The sequence below is a fragment of the Octodon degus genome, unplaced genomic scaffold (genome assembly GCF_000260255.1).
Source record: "Octodon degus isolate 3935 unplaced genomic scaffold, OctDeg1.0 scaffold00201, whole genome shotgun sequence".
NCBI classification, from domain to species: Eukaryota; Metazoa; Chordata; class Mammalia; order Rodentia; family Octodontidae; genus Octodon; species Octodon degus.
Window position 1 is genome coordinate 4,735,817 of NW_004524777.1, and position 5,594 is coordinate 4,741,410.

At 38.0% G+C, this 5,594-nt stretch overlaps 1 pseudogene; it reads right to left on the reverse strand.

Annotated features, from left to right (window-relative positions):
• Positions 1-415: 415 nt before the first annotated feature.
• LOC101574084 lies at positions 416-2,538 on the reverse strand (annotated as a pseudogene).
• Between the last annotated feature and the right edge of the window lie 3,056 nt (positions 2,539-5,594).

The window sequence follows — 5,594 nt, forward strand, 5'->3', positions numbered from 1 at the left end:
CATTAAAAACTGACGTTTTTAAATGAGTAATAAATGTCTTTTTTGTATTTTACCCACTATTAGTGCAAAATGGGATGGTAAAATTTCCAGATGGAATTATGTTAAAGAACTAAAATCATACACTGGTACAATTTCATTTGCCTTCTGACACCAACATTTTCCAGAATGAAAAACAGTGACATGTAGTTTTACAGAATTTGAAATATATAAATTAAAGAATGGAATTATAATTCAGCTTAGCAGGAAAAAAAGTAAATACAGTTAGTAGTGTCCAAATTTCAAATAAAACCTCAAGGTAAGTATGGCTGCTGTTTTCTTCAGTCATTTTTCCATAAAATGTTGGCTGTGTCATAAAGAATCTGCTGTGCTTTCTATCGCTGAGGCCTGCTGAAACACTTTCCTTTGTCAATTTACCTCAGCTGGAGTGTTGAGCAAGGCAGGCAGATCTATAGTCAGCACGGAGTTGTATGAAGGAGTGAAGTACGTTCTTGTCCAGATTAGCAAGTTGTTCTCCTGAGCAGACTTGCTTTAAATTATCTGGGGCAACTACAAGAAAGTTACAAAGTGCATGCAGAGTATCAGAAAGATGTAATACCATTGGTCTCTTGAAGTCTTTGGTATGCTTCCTATATTCAGCCACATCACAAATTGCTAACATGCCACCCATACAACTGTAAGAATATCGTTGAAGGTGCTCATAAATAAGTCGATGAAAATGTACTCCAAGTTCCATTAAAACTATATCCACATTTTTGCCATCCATAAAATTTTTGATCTTGTCCACTTGCTTTCTTACGTAAGTGCAGACTTTTACACAGGCATTACTATACTGAATTAAAACATTGTTTTCATCTTCTGGTTTAAAAATCTGTTTTCTTTTGTTCTGAAGCCAAGATATGCTTTATCTGTCCAATCATACAATTTAATGTCCTAGTGATGCCAGTATCCAATTTCATCTCCATTTGTTCAATTATTTCTTTCTTCTTCTGAAGGCATTCAGATAACTTAGAAGAGCTTATTAGTGACATGAGATGATCATTAAATTGCATGTCAAAAAGATGAAAAATAGTATTGGCCTGTTGCACAACATCCAAAAAGTAGAGATTTGTATTCCTAGAATCTGCGGAAGGAATTCTACCAAGTCCTGTTTCCAAAGCATAATCAGTATGTTCAATACATAAAAATTCCACAAGAATGGTAAAAATTCTAAAGGCATTCCTTGGTAAATCGGAAGGATCAGAAAGCCTATGACATGTTTCAAAGGATTGTTTGGCTTCTTGTGAAAGATTAACCACCACTTCTTGGGATAGGAGAGTTTCCCCATGAGTATGAATACCTGGCCCCAGTGGTAAGCTGGTATGCTGTCTAATTCTCTCTTTCAAATCTTGAATATCTTCTGTGCCAATAGATCTCTTTTGATGATTTTTTGAATCACAATAGTGTTGCAGGATCATAGCACTTCTGCTTTTCAAATAACCAGTCTCCATGTCAATATAGTTCTCCAAGTAGGAAATGAAAATGGATTTGATAAGCTTAGACAAGAAAGTCTGTTTATCAGTACCTAAATTAAACTCCATCAACTTGCTGGAAAGATTGGTGGTTCTTGTATATAAATCATAGATTTTTGAGATTCCAATTTGCATCTGATTTCCTATATTCTTCCAACTGATCTTTCACAAAACTCTGTAGTTTGATTTCAAATACATTTTGAATAAGTTTAACCAGTACTGTTTCTGGATTACTAACGATATCTCCAACTTGCTTGTTCACACGTTGACAGAGTATTGCTGTGTCTTCAAATATATCATTCCTCAAGTAAGCCCGCTCCTGGCACTGCTTTATATAAACATCAACACAATGAGAATAACCCTTAAAGTGAAGAAGCACTGCTGCTACTTCCCTCATTCTGGAGATGTCACCTCTTCTTTGAGCACTACAAATCTCCTGATTCAGCTGACCTTCTAAGGTGTGGTATTTACTTGCAATCTTGAATTTTACTTCTGAAAATCTATCAAAAGGTAATTCCTGAGCAATTTGGTGCAACTTCTGAATGATATCTGCTGCCTCCTTTATCTTTTCAGAATTTGTAAAAACATCAAATTTCAATTCTCCATCTAGAAATTCATTAAAGTATTTCACCAACTTCTGAGCTTCCACTGTCTTTTGTCTCAGTGTGTTTACTCCTTTGAACTGGTCTCCAAGGTGACAGACTTTGATTGCTACATAGCTAATGTGTTCATTTATTTCTTTGAAATGTTGGGAAGCAACCTGATTGCTTTTCTAAAGCTCTTGTACCTTTTTGGAAAATTCTTTGGCTTCCTTCTGACATTGTTGCTCTAGCTTCTCTACTTGCCTTTGAATCTTTTCATCCACTAACTGGAGTTCTTGAAGATGATTTATAAATTCTTCTAATAAACTTTTAGGGTCAAAAGCTTCAGGTCCACCTCTAGAACCTCCTTCTGGGGTTCTCCATACATGATGTTCAATATACTCATCTGCCACAAAAGGATCCTCAAGAAGCTCGGCCAATGTCACCATTCTGGCCAGCTGAGAGGATCACACAGCACAGGAAACCGACTCTGCTTTACATGCTGTGCCTCACCAGCACAGCACACAGGTCCCGGCTAGGATGGCCACCTCACATTTCTGTAGTCTCGCAGAGTGCAGGCTGGGCAGGACAGCAGCCATGAAGCAAAGCCGCAGATGCCTGTCAGCTGCCTCCCTGCATCACCCGCACCACTCCCATTGTCACTGCCTCATATGCCAGAAGTAGAATTGTGTGAACCCCAGATTTTTTTTAATGAAGGAACTTAAGAAACTGATGGAAATCATAAAAGCCCAACACAGAAAAGAACTAAATTTCATAAATCAGATTCAAACATGTATCCAGGAGATTAACATGCTAATAAAACTATACAAAACAGAATCAGCCAGCCAGGAAGAAGGCTCAGTGACATAAGTGCCTGCCTGACAAGCACAAGGTCCTGAGTTCACTCCTCAGTACTGCCAAAAAAAAATCAAATTGGACCAGGGAGATCGTTCAGCAATATAAGCATCTGCCTGGTAAGTGCAAGGTCTTGAGTCCAATCCCTGGTTAAAAGAAAGAAAGAAAAAAAGGAAAAGAAAAGAAAAATCAAATAAAATCAACCAATGTGAAGACAGACTATCACACATAGAAGATAGTTTTGTGATTACTGATCATCAAATGAAATACTTCTTAAACATAGCAAGTGATCATGAAAAATCAATCCAATACCTTCTACATGCTGAAAAGAAGAATAACATAGGATTAATTGGAATAAATGAAAAACCAGAAGATTATACAAAGGATATTTAAAAAACCTGTTTGCAAAAGAAATAGCAGAATACTTCACAAGCATGGAAAAAGAACTTGACATACCATTCAGTGAGGCATACAGAAGTCTAACTAGCTCTCCAGTCAGACTCCAGGTCCGGCGAGTGTGTGGGAACTTCTGCCTGCTCATTGTGCCCAAGACCCCTCCCCAGCCAGACCCAAGGCCTGGTGTGCGTGGGACCATCTGCCTGCTTGCCGTGTCCAAGACCCCTCTCCTGCCATACCCCAGGCCCTGTGCCAGGCCTCCTGTGGATCCTTGCAGCAGAACTCCCTGCAGAAAGGTTAGAAGCCAGATTCACCCAGCTAATGTAGGAGGTGAACGTCTTGCCAGAGTAACACACTGGGTTCACCTCTACAAGCTGCAGCAGGAAGAAGCTGAGCACAGCAACCAGACCAAAGTCAGGCATATCTGGACAAGTTCAAAGTTGGTAGATCCAGACCCTGGAAGCTGAGACACTTTGCTGGACCAAGATCTATGAGACTGTCCTCTCTTTTTTACTCTTGATCTACAAAGGTGGCAACAGGTAACCAGGTGAATGAGTCTGCCTGGATGACTCCAGGTACATCAAGGGGAGGGGATCAGACAGAACATAGGGGAACTGACATAAGTATAAATTCCCAATTTAATATCTGCTAGTTACTTAGACAATGTTTGCTCTTACTGAATAAAATACAAACAAACCCATTAGATAGAAAAGTTTGTCAACTGCTAAATATCACTACCTATTATTAGTGTTCCTAATTGTAGCTCTGTAAATACAAAACTAAAGCTGGCTTAACCATATAATCTCTTCGGTAAGAATTTCGGTAGGTGCTAAGGTTATAACTGCACACAAAGCTCTACACCAAAGGTCAGAGGACAGTGCTATACAAAATGACAAAAAGAAGAAGCAAAATGCAATCTCAGGCCACAAGCCCAACCAGAACAAATACAGGAAACACTAACAGAGAAGAAATTGGGAAGCACACAGCCAAAATCTCTGAATTAATAGTGTCTCAAGTAAAGAAACAACTGCAAAAATATATAGAGGAAATCAGATCAGGTATAATCTCTGAAATAATAAAAGAAATCTCTGAATTAATAGCATCTGAAGGAAAGAATCAAATGCACAAACATATAGAGGAAATCAGATTGGAAATAATTTCTAAAATAAAAAAGGAAAAGATAACTATAATGACATAATTAACAACTGCTTCTAAAGAAGACACTGATAAAAATTATAGGAGTAGAGAAAAATGATGGAAACCTTGAATGATCAATATAGGAAAGGAATAGATCACAAGAAGCAGAGTCAAACAGATATAGAAGAACTTCAAATCGTAATCCCAAGCTTGAAAAACCATTTGAATGAAAATGAAGATAGAGTTTCAGACCTTGAATACTCTGGTGCAGCTAGTGAAAAGGTAAGAAAAGATATTTTAAAAGCAAATAGGATGCAGGAAAAAAATAATTTATTGCTTGCAAGATGATGCAAAGATGAACAACATGAGACTAATAGGCATCAGTGATAGAGTCAATGCAAATGATATAAAAAGAATATGGGCAGGAGTAATAGCAGAAAACCACAAATATGGGGAAACAATCTGACATTCATGTAACCGAGGCCTATAGAACTCCAAACAACATCAACCCAATTAGCAAAACACTCAGACATATGATAGGCAAGATCCCAGAAATCCAGCACAAGAATAATACGCTAAAAGCCACCAGAAAAAAGCAACAGATCATATTTAAAGGAAAACCCATCCGAATAATGGCAGACTTCATTTCACAACCATGAAGTCAAGAAGAGCATGGAACAGAGTATTTCAAGTCCTCTATACAAAAAAATTCCAGCCCAGACTACTATGCGCTGCAAAACTCTCTTGCAAATTTCATGGAGAGGGGCCAGGGAGATGGCTCAGTGGAATAAGTGCTTCCCTGGCAAGCTCAAGGGCCTGAGTTCAATCCCTGGTTCTGCCAAAAAAAAGTTTGATGGAGAAGTGAAATACTTTCATGACAAAGAACAACTAAAAAATTTCATGATGACAAACCCAACCCTATGCACACTACTAAAAGATATTGTAGGGAAGGACCAAAATGGCCAGAACTCCACAAATGAGAACAGAAATAACCCACCAAATAGGGCAAACAATTAAACATAGGACAAAAAGGAGTAAACAACAGCAAGTCAATAACATGTCAATCGTAAGTCAATACATCTCAATTATAACCATCAATGTAAATGGACTCAATTCA